Here is an 18,297-nt window from a genome sequence, read left to right as displayed (position 1 = left end):
CTATCTAAGAGTTTTCTAAATGCTCCTAATGTATCTGCCAGGGTATTCCATGCATCCACTATGGTCAATGTCAAGAACGTACCTCTGACGTTCGCCTCCCCCCCATACTTTCCACCAGTCAGCTTAAAATTTTTTCCCCCTTGCATTAGCCATTTCTGCCCTGGAAAAATGTCTCTGGCTATCCACTTGATCATATCATCTTTATCGAGTCACCTCTCCTCCTCCTTCGGTCCATGTCAGCTGTGAGTGAGGGATTTCTCTCTGATCTGCATTGGGTGTGGAGTAGGTGCAGCCGTCTTTCACATCTTCTGCCCGGTGGTCAGGGATCAGGACGAGGGGTCCCAGGTTGTGTTACCCACGGAATGCCGAGCCTTTCTTTTGTCTCCTTCCCCAGCGTGTGTGATTGTTGAGGGAATCCCATATGACCCCTTTGACATCAAACTGGCGGCAGTAGGGAATTATCTGGCTTCATGTTGCCATGGCAGCAGTGCTGTTCCATTTCACTTTGCACATCTTGCTTCCCCCTCCCTCATTTCAGCCCTTGTTGCTTGTTTACTTTCTCACTCCCCTTCCTGCTACCCTTCTCCTTCCCTCCCTCACTCTCAGTCTTTTGCTCTCACACCCCCCCCCCCTCAACTCACTGGCTCCTTTCACCTGTTTTGTTCCTTAACTCTCTTATTCCCACCACCCAAACCTGACCGTTTTCTCTTCCTCCTCACTCTCAATTGCCTCTTTTTATTCTGCATCCTGTTATTCTTTTACCTGTACTTTGCACTACCTCAATGCACTGTGTAATGATTTGATCTGTATGACAGTGTGCAAGGCAAGCTCTTCAATGTATATCAGTGCATATGACAATAATAAGCCAATCCCAGTTCCTATTATGGGTTTCTGGAATGAGCTGCCAGAGAAGGTGGTAGAGCAAGGAAGAGTAACAACGTTGAAGAGGTACCGGGACGGTTACTTGAGTGAGCAAGGCAGAGAGGGGTGTGGAGTTAAAGCAGACAAGTGGGATTAGTACAGATCAGCATGGCAGCATAGGCACAAAGGGCTGATGGGCTGAGCACTATGCTGCATAATTCTGTCACTAATGGAATTGGTGCTGAGAGAAATAATTTGGCCATCTTATGCATAATGTTAGATTCCTGAAACTGACTCTATTCCAAGCTCTGTTTTGAGAAGAGAGTATTTGCTTATTTAGCAATACCTCACAGAGTAGACCCTTCCGGCCCTTCAATCCACACCACCCCAGCAACCTCCTTCAGGCCCGATTAACCCTAACCTAATCACGGGACAATTTACAAGAGCCGATTAACCTCGCTGGTACTGAGCAATAGGGGCTGGGAGTGTTGGGCAGAGGATTGGGTTGATGGGTGGGTGCTGGACGATGGGTAGGCTAAGTATCAGGCAGATGTAAGTGGGAGCTGGGCAGTAGAAGTGGTGGATGTGTGTGGGGCAGGAGAAATGAAAGGGTACTGGATAAAATTGGGTAGGCTTTAACTCATGTCAAAGAGGTTCAAACAAATTTTCAACATGGTTTTCTCCACCTGAGTATCTGACAGGTAATTAATTTTGTATGGTTATGTTCTGTCTGTGATGATGGATTTGATAATCACTGTACAGTATATAGGCCTCAGTCACTGTGGCTTGTGTTCCGGTGATCCAATGGAGTGTACGTTCTGTCACATTTGTTGTATGTCTGTAAACCTGCAGACTGAGCATTAAACTCCAGGGCTCACTGCAAGGTTGTGGATTTGATGCTGCGTGCTTGTGCTGGGAATACTCAGCAGTGCAGTGAAATGATGTTTGAGCAGCAAGTCCAAAGTACTCACCTGGTATTTCAGTTGGTATAGAAAAACTTCCTCAAGAGCAAAGGCCGTCCTTTTGGACGATGAGTTGTGAGGAGCTCTGTTGCAGGATACAATAATATATTTCTATTGTGCCATTTAATGGTGTTTTACAGAAAAATAACAGGTTTTAATAGAGCATTGGATTTGGATTGTCAGGCATTATGTACAAACCAGTGGCTTGCTTTCTGACAGCTTGCTGAGAGAGCTGCCCCCTACATCTTTGTGAGAGAACATTGGACTGCTATACTGAGATGTTTCTGCAAAAAAATACAGAACTCAAGGGAGTTCAAGGGAATGGCTCTTAGAGACTCACTAAAGCCCAAATACAACCATGACTGCAGTATATTACCAAGGCGGCTGTAGTATTTGAACTCCATGAGCTGTTTCCTCTCTCGGCACCCGTCTCCAATCTTCTCTCCCACCTGGGTATCAGTTCAGTAAAATGGTTTTAGCAGCAGACCCAGGATACTCCTGTGGTATTTTAGTGGGTGTAGAAAAACCTTCTAGCAGAAAAGGTCATCCTTCTGAAGGATGAATGATGAGAAGTCCTGTCAGAGAATGCAGTAGTCAATAAGTATAAAAAGCTGCTAGCCTTGAAGACCCAGTGGTCTCCTTAGTCAGCCGGAATGGCCTCTCAGATACACGTACAACGTTGACAGCCATTTATAATGCAGCAGGCCAATGACCTGACCTCTGTGTTTAATCAATATTGGTGAAGGAAGAATGTTGGACAAGATAAATTGTGTTATGTAAATTAACATCAGAAAGGAGAGAAGCACTGCAATACAGTACTGCAGAAGTCTTAGGTGCATTATATAATTAGGGTCCCTACGACCTTTGAACAGTACTGTGCAAAATTCTTAGACACTCTAACTATATATATAGGGCATTCCCTATTCACCATTCCCCATTCCCACTTCCCTCACTCATATTATCTCCTTACTTACCCATCACCTCTCTCTGGTGCTCCTCGATCTTCCCTTACTTCCATGGCCATGTGTCCTCTCCTATCAGATTCCCCCTTCTCCAGCCCTTTACCTCTTCCATCAATCAACTTCAATTTCTCAGCTCTTTACTTCACCCTTCTCCTCTCCCGGTTTCACCTATTACCTACTACCTTGTACTTCTTCCTGCCCTCCCCCACCCCCACCTTCTTACTCTAACTTCTCATGTCTTTTTTCCAGTCCCGATGAAGGATCTTGGCCCGAAATGTTGACTGTACTCTTTTCCATAGATGCTGCCTGGCCTGCTGAGCTCCTCCAGCATTTTGTGTGCGTTACTTTGATTTCTAGCATCTGCAGATTTTCTTTTGTTTGTGACCTGCTGAGTGTTTTTATTTCAGATTTCCAGCATCTGCAGAATTTTGCTTTTCAGCGATGCCATCCAGCCCTTCTTGTCCGTGCTGCTCCCGTTTTGAACTCTTGGACTTCTTTGTCTGCAGAACTTTAGAAACTAGTGAAATAGTGACAGATAAAAGGGAGGAAACTAAGGATTAAATAGAAAAGGATTTGCAGACCTCTCTAAGGACAATGGTGTTACTCCATTTCTTCTGTTTGGTCCACTAAGTTTGTGAAGCATTCACTCAGCCATCAATTAGGAATGAAATACTGATATTTCTGTATGTAGCACTGGTTGAATAGTAGATCTGACTTGCTTATTGTGTATATTGCAGTGTGCTTCATTAGCTACACAATGTGGGGATACACAGCTCTGCGGTAATTTCCATCTTAGTCTTTTGAGCATGGCTAACACTTACTTTCTATTAGGATTCTATTAGGGTCTGCAAGACATTACTTCCTACAAAGCAAAACCCAATAGCATGAATGGCAGCGATGCGTCACTACCAGATGAACTCAGCGACGTCTATGCACGCTTTGAAAGGGAGAACACAACTACAGCTGTGAAGATCCCTGCTGCACCTGATGACCCTGTGATCTCCGTCTCAGAGGCCGATGTTAGACTGTCTTTAAAGAGAGTGAACCCTCGCAAGGCGGAAGATCCTGATGGAGTATCTGGTAAAGCTCTGAAAACCTGTGCCAATCAACTAGCGGGAGTATTCAAGGACATTTTCAACCTCCCACTGCAACAGGTGGAAGTTCCCTCTTGCTTCAAAAAGGCAACAATTATACCAGTGCCTAAGAAGAACAATGTGGGCTGCCTTAATGACTATTGCTCAGTAGCACTCACATCAACAGTGATGAAGTGCTTTGAGAGATTGGTTATGACTAGACTGAACTCCTGCCTCAGCAAGGACCTGGATCTATTGCAGTTTGCCTATCATCACAATAGGTCAACAGCAGAGGCAATCTGAATGGCTCTCCACATGGCTTTAGACCACCTGGACAACACAAACACCTACGTCAGGATGCTATTCATTGACTACAGCTCAGCTTTTAATACCATCATTCCCATAATCCTGATTGAGAAATTGCAGAACCTGGGTCTCTGTGCCTGCCTCTGCAATTGGATCCTCGACTTCCTAACCAGAAGATCACAATCTGTGCAGATTGGTGATAACATATTCTCCTCGCTGACGATCAACACTGGTGCACCTCGGGTGTGTGCTTAGCCCACTGCTGTACTCTCTATATACACATGACTGTGTGGCTAGGCATAGCTCAAATACCATCTATAAATTTGCTGACAATACAACCATTGTTGGTAGAATCTCAGGTGGTGACAAGAGGGCGCACAGGAGTGAGATATACCAACTAGTGGAATGGTGCAGCAGCAACAACCTGGCACTCAACGTCAGTAAGACGAAAGAGCTGATTGTGGACTTCAGGAAGGGTAAGACGAAGGAACACATACCAATCCTCATAGAGGGATCAGAAGTGGAGAGAGTGAGCAGCTTCAAGTTCCTGGGTGTCAGGATCTCTGAGGATCTAACCTGGTCCCAACATATCGATGTAGTTATAAAGAAGGCAAGACAGCTGCTATACTTTATTAGGAGTTTGAAGAGATTTGGCATGTCAACAAGTACACTCAAAAACTTCCATAGTTGTACCGTGGAGAGCATTCTGACAGGCTGCATCACTGTCTGGTATGGAGGGGCTGCTGCACTGGACCGAAAGAAGCTGCAGAAAGTTGTAAATCTAGTCAGCTCCATCTTGGGCACGAGCCTACAAAGTACCCAGGACATCTTTAGGGAGCAGTGTCTCAGAAAGGCAGCGTATATTATTAAGGACCTCCTGCACCCAGGGCATGTCCTTTTCTCATTGTTACCATCAGGTAGGAGATACAGAAGCCTGAAGGCACACACTCAAGCGATTCAGGAACAGCTTCTTCCCCTCTGCCATCCGATTCCTAACTGGATATTGAATCTTTGGACACTACCTCACTTTTTAATTAATATACAGTATTTCTGTTTTTACACGTTTTTTTAAATCTATTCAACATACGTAATTGATTTACTTGTTTATTATTATTATTTTTGTATTATTTATTAGTATTATTTTTTTTCTCTGCTAGATTATATATTGCATTGAACTGCTGCTGCTAAGTTAACAAATTTCATGTCACATACTGGTGATAATAAACCTGATTCTGATTCTGATTATATTGGCAGGAATTGTTTTGGTAGGTGTGTTTATGGATAATAATTTTAGAATGCTGTTTCATATGTATTTTTTGCATGCTATTTGACGGCAGGAGAGAAAAAAAAGAGGAAAATGTATGCTATTCTTTGGGCAAGCTGAAACCTGGTTGTATGTTGCTGCATATGATTCAATGTGCAGGTGTGGTATTATACAACATCTGCATATATGGAAACCTTGCCTGTGACATGGAAGTTTCTCACTGGCTGTACTTTGCTGCCTTCTGCCTTCCAATTCAAAATGGTATTGAATCTTCAAATTCATTTTCTCTTTGTAAAAGAGATTGAGGTCCCAGGACTTGGATCTGCTCAGAAGGTTAAAGGAAACTCACTGTTCCCAAAGAACTGTCTTCCACTTCAAGCGTGTCCGTCTGCTGCTTGATTATTTGGCCAGAAGCCATGGTATTTGACATTCTCTTCTATACAACCTACAAAGCTGGAATGGTCTGCAGTAACAGTTGCAACAATTTTATGATGGCATATTGTCCCAGTGTGCATCACAGATGAGCTGTTTGTCATATTTTGTTTGGAGGCCATTCAGCCCAACGAGCCTCTGCCAGCTCTCAGAGATTTCCTATCAATCCCAATCCCCAATCCTCACTTACTTTCCTGCAACCCTTCCCTTTTGTATATTCATCAAATGCACCACTATTCTCCAATCATGCACCGAAACAGGGGACCGTTTACAATGGCCAGTATAACCCATCAACTTGCATGACTTTAGGAGATGGGAAGAAACCAGAGCACCAGGGGAAATTCCCGTGTCACTGAAGCAGTGAGACAGAAGCTTTTTTAGCATCCCTCATTCTTCAAACTCGTTCCACAATTTTCCATTTGTTCTTAATATTATATCACTTTGAACACATAGATCGTCATCTATAGCTATTGTGATTTGCACAAAGGCAAAAAGAAAACTAGGAAATTTGACAAACTTTTTTATTTTTGATCAGCTTTGTACTTTAATATTCTTGTAAGTTAAAGATATATGGTTAGTAAGATGACACTAAAATAGTCAGTTGAGAAGGTTGTCAAAAAAAGCAGTTAATCAGCTGGTTAATTGGGTTGAGGAATGGCAAGTGGAGATTAATTCAATTAAGTGAAAAGTGTTGCATTTTGAAAAGTAAAATTAAGGTAGGACTTTCACAGTAAATTACAAAGCCCTGGGGAATGTTGTAGAACAAAGGGAATTAAGTGCTCAGGTACATGGTTCCCTGAAAAAGGAGACACAGGTGGACAGGGTGACGAAGGAAGCTCTTGGCACATTTTCCTTCAAAAGTCCGAGCATGCAGTTTAGAAGGTGGATGTTATGTTGCATTTGTACAAAATATTGGTGAGTCTTCATTTGGAATGTTGTGATGTGTCCGTTTTGGTCACCTTGATATTGGAAAGATGTTATTACGCTGGAAAATACGCAGTAAAGATTCATGAGGATATTGCCAGGACTCGAGGGAGAAGTTGAGCAGGCTAGCACTTTATTCATTGGAGAGTCAGAGAATGAGGGATGCCCACAGTCTTTTTCCCCAGTCCTGGAGAGTCAAAAACAAGAGGGCATTGATTTAAATATGAACTTGAGGGGAAACATTTTTTGACACAAAAGATAGTATGTATGTGGGAAAAGCTGTCAGAGGAAGTGGTTGAGGCAGATACAATACTGACCTTTAAAAGACACTTGCATAAGTACACAGAGAGGAAAAGTTTAGAAGGATATGGGTGGGCCAAATGTGAGCAAATAGGACTAGCTTGGATGGGCATCTTGTTTGGCAGGGACCAGCTGAAGAACCTGTTTCCCGTACTATATCCTGTTCTTAAAATCACCACAAATAAAAGTAATTCATATTTTTTTATCCAATTGGATAAGTAATATGTGGCTTGATTAAAAAAAATGAAGAAGGTGCAAGAGATGGAGATGTTTTTTGCAAGTAACACCAGAGTTTACAGCCAAGGCAAGTATCGGCAGTTAGTGGAAAGGAAAAAAGAATGATGATTTGCAAGAGGCCAGAACTGAAAGTGCAGAATTATTGGGAGATTATCTGTTGTTTAGAACCACAAAGTTGAAAGCAGCAAAAAATAAAATTCATGACTGCAGTTAATATCATGTTTACATGCAAGAAAGAAGCAAACTGAGTGACCCTTGATCACAGCAGCAGTGAGCAACATTGAGCCCAAAATGGCAGGCACTTCTATTCCAGTGGTGCCAGTTATTGACTGCTGGCCAGTATTAAAAAGATTAACACCACCTACTTCCTCTGTTTCTTTTCTGCAGATCTGTGGAGTTGTTGCCGCATATACAAAAAAACTCTATTCAAATCATTGCTGTTATTCATTCTAGTGGGTTAAGAAGCATCCTTAACTCCTTCCGAAGCCTGCCTCATTCAGGACACATACTAAACCTATTGAGCAGACATTGGACTTAATATCTGGTTGGCTGGCACCTTTTTAGTCCTATCCACTGTGCGTAAAGCAAGTTTAATGGAGCTATTATGGGTTCAATGCTCAGTTCCCTTGTTAATTGTAGAAAGATCAAGGTTGTGGCAGTTGTCCTGGAAGTAGGGTTTTTGTGTTCCTGCCAGGTAAATGCATTCATATTGTACAGTCCTGACATAAATCAGCTACTTAGCTTTAAAAATAAATTTACAGCGACATTTTAACAATATCTGGTCAGGCAGGATTGGTGGGGAGATAAACAAAATTCATGTTTCCTGTCGATCGGGATTGCAAGATCAAAAGTCTGAAATCATTATTTCTCTTCCACAGACGCTGCCTAACCTGATGATTATTTTTAGCAGTTTCTGTGTTTTTATATTTCAGTTTTCCAGCACCTGAAGCATCTTGTCTTTTGATTTATGCACTTCCAGTACTTTTGAAATGCAATGTGTCACAAGGGACAGTCTTTCAGAGCAATGGGATGGATTTGAAGCAGATTAACATGGGGATTCTGACTATTGAAATGCTTTTCCCAGTGCTCATTCCCCCTTTTAGACAAAGTGTAATGGATCTGGATGGGAGGAGTCCTTCAGACATTGGGCAGGTTTGCTCTGTGTTACGTTATGCCCTCTGATCAAGTTATAGTGATTGATTGAGCTGAGTGATGTAATTTAAACTGTTGGAACATAGGAAGGTGAGGAGTCGTTTCTCTAGAAAAAGAAGTCTCTAGAGATACAGAAGAGCAATATATTATTAGCCTTCATGTCTTTGGGATGTGGGAGGAAGCCAGAACACCTGGAGAAAACTAACAATATCAAGTACAATTTGCAAACTCCATGCCACAGCACCAGAGGTTGGGGTCGAGCTTGGTCACCGATTCTTCAAGCTGCACTATTGCTGTCTCTGGTTATGCAGTTGTGTTTCATAGAGGTCTGTCTAAACCCTCTGGGGGAAAAGAATAGAAGGAAATATTGCTGAGGTTAAATAAAGTTAAATAGAAAAAGACTTGTGTGGATTGTGTTATTATGTGTGAACATACGAAAGAACTTCAGTTCCCAGGGTGCAATATGGGCAGTTTACCCGGAACTGGAAGTGACGTTGGTGACTGGTTGTGCATGCTGGTGCTGAGCTGAAGCCATGATTGTTATAAATGTGCTAGTGTTTAAAACCCACACAAAGTTTGTCTTTGTCAAGGAACAGGCATAGCATGGTGTCAGAAGTGGGATTATTGGGCACGCAGAGCTGATCTGTCAGCAATGGAAAATGTAGTCTTCAGAGGGAACAGACTTACGACTGCAGTGTTGGTACGTAAGGAAATACTCCAGAAGGTACATGAAGGACATCTTGGTGAGGAAAGATGTAAGCGTAGCGCCCGGGAAGTCATGTACTAACGAAGAATTAACCAACTCAGACCACTGCTTGTAATGCAAAGAGTCATATTGTTGTAATGGACTACTTTTCCAATTACACTGAGGTTGCAACACTGCAATCAACATGCAGCAAAGCAGCCATCACCTTCCTGAAAGCTGTGTTTGGGAGGCATAGAATTCCATGTGAAGTGGTATCTTCAATGGTCCACAATTTTCGAGCTGTGAATTTGAGTCCTTTGCCAATAATTGGGGGTTTTGATATATAACTTCAAGTGCACATCACCCAAAATCTAATGGTCTGTCAGAGAGTTCAGTGAAGGTAGTGAAGGGCCTCGTGAAGAAGGTGCAAGATGGGCAAGAGGATTTCCACAAAAGTCTGGTGATTTACAAAAGTGCACAACTGCAGAATGGCAGTCTGATGCTGAAGTCCTATTGCTGAAGAGTTGACGCATACACACTAACCTTTCAGTGCACAAAAACCTGTTGACACCTAAAAGAGTACATGGGGTCAGATTGGCTAAGGAAAAAGGGAAAGAAAAACAGAAACAGTATCATGACAAGACTGAGAAACCTACTGGTCCTGAAGCCTGGAGATCCAGTGCGAAGCAGAGATCATGATTCTGGCACATTGTCCATTCAAGGATTTATGCAAGAGGAAGATACTCCACATTCCTACCAGATTCAGACAGTGAGGAACACCTCTGAGAAGGAACCGTGTGGATCTATGACCACAAGCTCCAACCCATAGATGTAACACATCACCTGTCAGTATACCAAAGGGGCTAGCAAATGTGAAAAATAAACTCATTGTTCAGAGTTCTCAGAAAGACACTAATTTTAACACAGCAAGTGAAAGCATGATATCTGTGTAGACAAATAACAGACTAAAAAGGATCATCAAACCACCTCAGAGACAGATTGAGAGTTACTAAGTGAGTAAAGAACTGTATTTGCTCTTTACAATTAAATTAATGTAAATATCGTTGTTGCAAAGCATTATTGTTTCTTGCAGGTTTATGAGGACATAGTGTTTGTTTTTTTCTTTAAAGGGGGAAGTTGTGTTGTTATGTGTGTACATAATAAAGAACTTCAGTTCTCAGTATGCAATGCAGGCAGTTCACCTGGAACTGGTAAATAATGTTGGTGAACTGGTTGTGCATGCTAGTGTCAATCTGAAGCCATGATTATTAATAAAGATGCTAGCGTTTAAAACCCACACAAAGTTTGTCTTTGTTAAAGAACGAACATAACATGGAGCAGTCATACTGGCTGAAATTTCTGGGCTGAATGGACATGCACAGTTATACAGTATGACTGATGTGTTGGGAATGGTTAGGCCTGTGCAGTCTGTATCCTTAGAAATGCGGTACTGTGCCATATCAGAAGTCTGTGCTTTGTTGCCTCAGACTCTGGTCAGCTTTAGTTCAATGGTAGTATTCTTGCATTGGAGTCAGAAGGTTTGGATTCGAATTCCACACTGGGCCTTCAGCACATATTTTAGATAACGGTGTTAATAATGTATCTTGATTGGTTTCCGCAGTACAGCTGTAACTGTACTTTATAAATATGCCACTGGGCGTGTTGCCCATGGAAATGCTTGAATCTTCTTCAACCGAATAGCCAAAGTAAATAGCAAAAATAAACAATCACGATGTAACATAAAAAGCACAAGTCTGATTTTCATTCTTGGCACAAATTATGTACCCAGGCTGTGGGCAAATGCTGTGGTCTTTGTCTCCAGTTGGAGAGGCATCTCTTTACGGACATCGACCAAAGAAATACCCTGAATGTTAAAGGTGCTAACACTCAAATGTCACAGCAAGTAGTTGTTAAATAAATGTGACAGTAGGTTGTGCCCAAACAATCTCAGTTGATCTTTGTCATATCTTGTTGCATGAGTTATCAACTGAAATGCAGATGTCTTGCTGTTGTGATAAAGTTGTAGAATTGTGTCGTGTGTGAGGATCATTGCAATCTCCCAAAGTTGCAGCAGCATCTGTTTCAGCTGAAAGTGATAATTTGTTCAGAAGAAAGTGAAAAAACCACCCTGATTCAAACTCCACTGAATCTACTCAAGTCTGATTGAATGCACTTGATTCATTAGTTTTTAAATTGATGATTTTTTAATGCATAGAAGGCTTCATTAAGGGAGGATGAAACAGCCAACTTCAAAGTGAGTGCAGCAATTTTCTTTGGCCTTTGTGACAGAAAGTGATTGTACAGCTCCACCTGAGCCTTTTGAAATGAAGAGATGTCACAATCTGCTGTGAGGTAGATCTGTTGAAGCTGAAAGAGAGAACAGTTCATTGACCTGTTTTCATCATGAAAATTGTTCGAAAGGAAGCTTGAGAGATTTAAAGACTCAATTTTTTCTTCTTCTGTGTTCTCTAGATGATTGTTGCTTTACGTTCAGATTGTTCATTGCTGATTGTAACACAAGAAGTCAGTTAAGTAGTATTTGTGTTCACTCTGAAAAGCTGAGTACTGAAAAGTGCTGAGCATGCTGGGACTTTGGTGCTGCATGGACAGATGTTCTGTATTATTGGCTATATTCCCTTTTATTACCCAACTTTAAGTTGTCCTTTTAAGATGTTACACTGTTGTATAATATATTTCCCAGTGAGCCAGATTGGGTGTACAGGGGAATACAAGAAATGGGTCACTGTTGTGTTTTAGGGAAGAGCACGAACAGGTCCCCAGTGAGTTCAGGAGAGGGTAGGAACCAGGGCCCCGGTGAGTTCAGGAGAGGGTGGGAACCAGGGCCCCGGTGAGTTCAAGAGAGGGTAGGAGCCAGGGCCCCGTTGAGTTCAGGAGAGGGTGGGAACCAGGGCCCCGGTGAGTTCAGGAGAGGGTAGGAGCCAGGGCCCCGTTGAGTTCAGGAGAGGGGAGGAACCAGGGCCCCGTTGAGTTCAGGAGAGGGTGGGAACCAGGGCCCCGGTGAGTTCAGGAGAGGGGAGGAACCAGGGCCCCGGTGAGTTCAGGAGAGGGTAGGAGCCAGGGCCCCGGTGAGTTCAGGAGAGGGTAGGAGCCAGGGTCCCGTTGAGTTCAGGAGAGGGTAGGAGCCAGGGCCCCGTTGAGTTCAGGAGAGGGTAGGAGCCAGGGCCCTGTTGAGTTCAGGAGAGGGGAGGAGCCAGGGCCCCGGTGAGTTCAGGAGAGGGGAGGAACCAGGGCCCCAGTGAGTTCAGGAGAGGGTAGGAGCCAGGGCCCCAGTGAGTTCAGGAGAGGGGAGGAGCCAGGGCCCCGGTGAGTTCAGGAGAGGGGAGGAACCAGGGCCCCAGTGAGTTCAGGAGAGGGTAGGAGCCAGGGCCGCGGTGAGTTCAGGAGAGGGTGGGAACCAGGGCCCCGGTGAGTTCAGGAGAGGGTGGGAACCAGGGCCCCGGTGAGTTCAGGAGAGGGGAGGAACCAGGGCCCCAGTGAGTTCAGGAGAGGGTAGGAGCCAGGGCCCCGGTGAGTTCAGGAGAGGGGAGGAACCAGGGCCCCGGTGAGTTCAGGAGAGGGTGGGAACCAGGTCCCCAGTGAGTTCAGGAGAGGGGAGGAACCAGGGCCCCAGTGAGTTCAGGAGAGGGTAGGAGCCAGGGCCCCGGTGAGTTCAGGAGAGGGTGGGAACCAGGGCCCCGTTGAGTTCAGGAGAGGGTGGGAACCAGGGCCCCGTTGAGTTCAGGAGAGTGTAGGACCATGGTGTTTCAGGAGAACATGATGAACATCTGGTGAACCAGTTGTTGAATTTCCAAATATTCAGTTAACAAATTTATCTGGGTTGTACTGTGGTCCTGCAAAGTTTCATTCAGAAGCACTTTGATCCTTTTACAATCTGGAATACACTTCCTGAAAGGGTGGTGTTAACAACTAGTTACCTGAGAGTAAGCACTTTTATCCCACTTTGATTTTTATTGCCAAATATCTTGAAATCTAGGAATGGTAACATACGAAACAGTCAGGAATCAGACTTTTGGTATTGAAAAGATGCTTAAGGGAGAACTGTCTTTGGTCAATAGACCTGTGCGTGATGGTTGCGTGGCACCAAGTGTGGGTAATAACGAGGGCAAATTTTGTATGATGTTGTGATCATGATGAATAGAGTGAGGGAGGAACATTGTAGATGCATTTGAAAATTCACTTGACAAATGTAGGGACGAACAGTCTACCAACCTATCGTGATAGAGGAATTGCAAGGATGTAAAGAATCATTGTCTTATTTCCCTTTCTCTATCTCAGTTATCTTCCCATTATCCAAATCTCCTCTGTATATATTTTCTTCCTCTACCTGGGAGTTAATGTCTCCCTCTGCAACCGGATCCTTGACTCTTTGACCAACAGACCGCTATCACTAAGGACAGGCAGCAGCAGCTCCGCCACGATTATTCTAAACACTGGTGTACCACCAGGTGGCGCCCTCAGCTCGCTGCTCGATGCCCTATATACTCTTGATTGTGCGGCCAGGTAAGTGTGCAAATAATACTATTGTAGTGGGCCGCATCTCAAATAATGATGAGTCGGAGTACAGGAAGGGGATAGAGAGCTTATTGACATGGCCTCATGGCAACCCTTCCCTCAATGACAGCAAAAGAGCTGATTGTTGACTTCAGAAAGGGGGTGGCGCACATGCTCCTGTGAAAATCAATGGTTTTGAGGGGGAGATGGTTGAGAGCTTTGAGTTCCGAGTTGTGAACATCACCGATAGCCTGTCCTGGTCCAATCATGCTGATGTCACGGCTAAGAAAGCTCACCAATGCCTCCACTTCCTCGGGGCTAAAGAAATTTGGCATGCTCCCTTCAATTCTTACCAATTTTTATCAACGTACCATAGAAAGCATTCTGCTTGGGTGCATAATGACCTGGTATTGCAACTGCTCTGCACGTGACACAAGGAAGTGTGAAGGGTTGTGGGCACAGCTCAGCACGTCACAGGAACCAGCCTCCCTTCTGTGCAGTCTGTCTATACTTCTTGTTAACCTCAGTAAAGCAGCCAGCATAATCGAAGACCCAACCCAACCTGGACATTTTCTCTTCTCCTCCCTTCAATTGGGCAAAAGATAGAAAAGTCTGAAAGCACATACCACTCTTATCAGGCTCGTGAATGGACGTCTGGACTCTTGGCCTTCAGTCTGCCTCATTATGAACTTGCACTTTATCACCTAGCTGTACTGCAACTTTTCAGTACCTTTTATATTTGATTCTGCATTATTATTGATTTACCTTATGCAAGCTCAGTGCACTGTGTATGATTTGATTTGTGTAAACAGTATACAAGACAAGCTTTTCACTGTATCATGGTACATGTGACAATAATAATCAAAAACCCCTCCCACCCCCATCTACATCCTTCCAATCACCCTTCTTCAAGGCCTTGTCTTCTTCGGTATTGGTCCCTCCTGTCTTTCACCGAGGCCTGTCTCTGTTCCCTGTCCGTGGCCTGGTGCTGAAGGGCACACTCTATAGCTCTAGCCACCCGCACTGTTTCACCAGCTGCACTGAGAACGGGAAGTGAGAAATCTGAATGAGAGTTTGTTCTTAAGTTCAGTAGCGCCTGAGGAAAACAGGTTCTTAGAACATAGAACATAGAATAGTACAGCACAGTACAGGCCCTTCGGCCCACAATGTTGTGCTGACCCTCAAACCCTGCCTCCCAAATAAGCCCCCACATTAAATTCCTCCGTATACCTGTCTAGTAGTCTCTTAAACTTCACTAGTGTATCTGCCTCCACCACTGACTCAGGCAGTGCATTCCACACACCAACCACTCTCTGAGTAAAAAACCTTCCTCTAATATCCCCCTTGAACTTCCCACCCCTTATCTTAAAGCCATGTCCTCTTGTATTGAGCAGTGGTGCCCTGGGGAAGAGGCGCTGGCTATCCACTCTATCTATTCCTCTTATTATCTTGTACGCCTCTATCATGTCTCCTCTCATCCTCCTTCTCTCCAAAGAGTAAAGCCCTAGCTCCTTTAATCTCTGATCATAATGCATACTTTCTAAACCAGGCAGAATCCTGGTAAATCTCCCCTGTACCCTTTCCAATGCTTCCACATCCTTCCTATAGTGAGGCGACCAGAACTGGACACAGTACTCCAAGGGTGGCCCAACCAGAGTTTTATAGAGCTGCATCATTACATCACGATTCTTAAACTCTATCCCTCGACTTATGAAAGCTAACACCCCATAAGCTTTCTTAACTACCCTATCCACCTGTGAGGCAACTTTCAGGGATCTGTGTGTTCTTCTGGTTCTGTCATACCCAAGGACAGCTTCCTGTGCTCTTCTGGCCCAGTTATTCGCTGTGGAGACTTGAAGTCTGTTTCACACAGAGCAACAACAATCGGAAAGGATATAATTGCTTTTTAAAAGCATGCTGTGAATGTGAATTCTATCTGCCGAGCAGGCATGTCTAAAGCTGCAGAATAAATTAACTGCTCATTGAAAGTGATTGAAATGAATCAATAAGATTCAAGCTTCAAACTTGACCTCAATACCTCCTTGTGCAATTGGATCCTTGATTTCCTCACTTGCAGACCCAAGTCAGTTCATATTGGCAAAAACATCTCCTCCACAATGTCCATCAACACAGGTGACCACAAGGCTGCGTGCTTAGCCCTTTCCTTTACTCATTTTACATTTCTGACTGTGAGGCTAAGCACAACTCCAGTGCCATATCTAAGTTTGCTGACAACACCACCATCGTTGGCTGAATCAAATGTGGTGATGAATCAGCACACACCAGGGACATTGGAAATCTGACTGAGTGGTGCCACAATAACAATCTCTCACTCAGTGTCAGCAGGACCAAGGTGATGATTGTTGGCTTCAGGAGGAGGAAACCAAAGGTCCATGAACCAGTCCTCATCAGAGGATCAGAGGTGGAGAGGGTCAACAAATTTAAATTCCTCTGTGTTATTATTTCAGAGGATTTGTCTTGGCTGCAGCATGTATATGCAATTATAATGAAAGCATGGCAATGCCTCTACTTCCTTAGAACTTTACGAAGATTTGGCATGACATCTAAAATTTGACAAACCTTTATAGATGTGTGGTGGAGAGTATATTAACTGGCTGCATCACAGCCTGGTATGGAAACACCAATGCCTTTGAAAGGAAATCCTACAAAAAGTAGTGGATATGAATCAAACCATCACGGGTAAAGTCCCCTTCACTAATGAGCACACCTACACAGAGTGCAGTTGCAGAAAAGCAGCATTCATCATCGAGGGACCCCATCGTTCAGGCCATGCTGTCTTCTCACTGCTGCCATCAGGAAGAAAGTGCAGGAGCCTCAGGACCCACACCACCAGGTTCAGCAACTGTTATTACTCCTCAACCATCAGGCTCTTGAACCAGAGGGGATAAGTTCAAGTTTAAGTTTAATTGTCATTTAACCTTACATGAATACAGCCGTACTTTGGGGAGTGCAAGATATAGTACCAACAGTCATACACAATACAAGGCACATTTAGCATGTATAAAAAAGCAGTAAAATACAGACACATGAAATATCTAGTCCTAGTCCCTGAGTCCATGAATGTTTCAGCAGTCTGCAGGTGAACACGATACAGCTTGTCTGCTGCCAAGTGAACCTGGAAGGCAGCAGTGATGCCTCCTGCATTGACTCTGACACCTCTCTCCTGGACAGCTGTGAACAAGTGACACCACGGCTTGAGGCCCAGTCCTCACTCTAACTGAGGCCACACTGTTCCCCTATGTCCACACCTATTATTCACCCGTAAACCAGTGAACTAGACTTGCAGCTTACCACGTTATCAATGCCAAACAGGGGTCTTGCAAGAAAAGGGACTAAGACAGTCACTTGCTGTTAGACTGCACCCGTCCTTTGTGCACTGACGCAGGCAGCAGCACAATCCGCACCAAGTCCAGCTCCTTCAGTTTCTCTGCCAATGAGCAACTCACTGATGGAGTAGGCCTGCAGTACTTTAAGTTTTTTATATCCAGTAGGGTTTTGCGATTGTAAAAGATACGTTTAAAAGGACAATAACACCTTTGGTTGTTCCCATAGAAGCCACTGCATCCAAGCATGCCACCATCTTACTGGAAGCACTCGTTCCATCACAGAACTGTTCCCACAACCTACGGACTCACTTTCAAGGACTCATCATCTCATTTTCTCAATATTTATTGCTTATTTATTTACTATTATTACTTCTTATTTTGTATTTGCACAGTTTGTTGTCTCCCACAAATAGGTTGTTTTGTCTGTCCTATTGGGTACAGTCTTTAGTTGATTCTATTATGTTTCTTGGATTTACTGAGTGTGCCCACTAGAAAATGAATGTCAGGGTTATATATGGTGACACATATATACTGTGATAAATTTGCTGTCTGATTGATCCTCTGAGGTTTTGGAAATGGGTTGACGTTTCAGATTGATTTAACTGCTGAAAAGCATAGGCTTCTTTACGAGTGCTTCTGGATCAGGACTGAGTGGACCTGTGGTTTAAAAATCCAGGTGTGTTTCTGGAGTGAAATGCAGTTATAATGATTTCCTGGTTAGCCCTTGTCACTGATGATGTGACTTTCTTTTCATCTGTGCAGTTAGTGACATCTTTCTTTGTATGTTGGTCTGCATGGCAAGAGGAATAGGTTGGATCTTGCCAAAATCTGACGTCCTCCATACTGGATTCTGAGCCTGTCCAAACTGGATATCACATCCATCCCTGCTGTGTACAGAATCCTGCCATCATACAGCTCGGGGGCACTGGGGAAGGGCAGTAAATGCTGGTATTGCCAGTGATGCCCCTATCCTGTGAATGAAAAAATAACTAAAGTAAATATGTCTCAGGCACTGGGACACAAACTCTTGACGATCCCCTTCGATGTGGTTGCATACCTGTACCCCATGGGACCTTCAACATGCTCTCTCTTCTGCTGAGGCTCCTCGAGTGACCTCCTCACCTCAGCAATCCTTGCCTTCCCCTAATCTCCTAATGCTGCCTTTTGAAGCAACCCTGCCCTTACCTACCTGGGCCTAATTTGAAGCTCTGATCCACGGCCAGAGAGTCTGAGAGGATAAACTGATGTTTAGACGTATATTTTGGGCATCATTGAATTAT

General features: G+C 43.9%; 1 protein-coding gene across 2 annotated transcripts in view; it reads left to right on the top strand.

Moving 5' to 3' along the window:
• LOC140202725 (contactin-1-like) overlaps nucleotides 1-18,297 on the top strand; it is a 525,313-nt gene that overhangs the window by 67,188 nt on the left and 439,828 nt on the right. Inside the window, exon 1 of one of the 2 annotated variants that reach the window (XM_072267961.1) lies at nucleotides 10,098-10,171. The exons of the other annotated variant lie outside the window; for it this stretch is intronic. The gene's annotated coding sequence lies outside the window, so the exon portion shown is untranslated. Of the gene's footprint in view, nucleotides 1-10,097; nucleotides 10,172-18,297 lie in introns of those variants that run through there. 2 annotated transcript variants of the gene reach the window in all.

The sequence above is a fragment of the Mobula birostris genome, chromosome 9 (assembly GCF_030028105.1).
Source record: "Mobula birostris isolate sMobBir1 chromosome 9, sMobBir1.hap1, whole genome shotgun sequence".
NCBI classification, from domain to species: domain Eukaryota; kingdom Metazoa; phylum Chordata; class Chondrichthyes; order Myliobatiformes; family Myliobatidae; genus Mobula; species Mobula birostris.
The sequence above is the reverse complement of the archived record's forward strand: the minus strand, read 5'-3'. Positions and strand labels throughout refer to the sequence as shown.